This window comes from Geospiza fortis, unplaced genomic scaffold, assembly GCF_000277835.1.
Source record: "Geospiza fortis unplaced genomic scaffold, GeoFor_1.0 scaffold70, whole genome shotgun sequence".
NCBI classification, from domain to species: Eukaryota; Metazoa; Chordata; class Aves; order Passeriformes; family Thraupidae; genus Geospiza; species Geospiza fortis.
This window is the reverse complement of record NW_005054317.1, coordinates 6,556,877-6,557,438: the sequence shown is the minus strand read 5'-3', so window position 1 is coordinate 6,557,438 and position 562 is coordinate 6,556,877. Positions and strand designations below refer to the sequence as shown.

Sequence of the window (562 nt, the reverse complement as noted above, 5' to 3'; positions counted from 1 at the left end):
TGGCCGAGGCTCTGCAGCGGGCGGTAAGAGAATAAAGGGGTGACAGTGCTTTTGCTGAGTGTGAGTCCAGCTCTGAGCCCAGCACGGACTGGGATGCGTTGGGAAGGGGTGATGGGGTGGACTCGGATGGCACGGAGAGGGATGACGGGGAGATACAGGGGCAGGAAGGGGGCTGGGCTGTTTAGGGCGTGAAGGAGAAGGAGGTTTTTTGGTTAGAGGGTGGATGGGGAAGTGGACCAATTTGGGGTGGTGATGGGGAAGTGGACCAGCTCATTGGGGCATGATTGGTAACTCGGACAGTTTGGGGGGAAAATGTGAGAACAAACTGGACCTGTTTAGGGTGAGATGAGGGGGAACTGGGCAAATTTGGGTACAGTGAGAGGGAAGTGGATCAGCTTGAGTGGAGGGGGTAAAGGTGAATCCGCCTGGTTTGGTTGGGGGTGGGAAGGATATTTAGAGGGCCCCGCCCAGGCCAGGCGAGGCCCGGGATGGTGCGGTGCGCTCCGGGCAGTCGGCCCCGCTCCGCGCGGGGTCACCGACTGCAGCCCGTCCGCGCGTGGTC

General features: G+C 60.7%; 1 protein-coding gene across 1 annotated transcript in view; it reads left to right on the top strand.

The window, feature by feature from the left end:
- Positions 1 to 562, top strand: part of LOC102040489 — a gene marked incomplete at its 5' end in the record, with an annotated part of 11,203 nt that overhangs the window by 7,395 nt on the left and 3,246 nt on the right. The gene's annotated exons all lie outside the window — the stretch shown is intronic.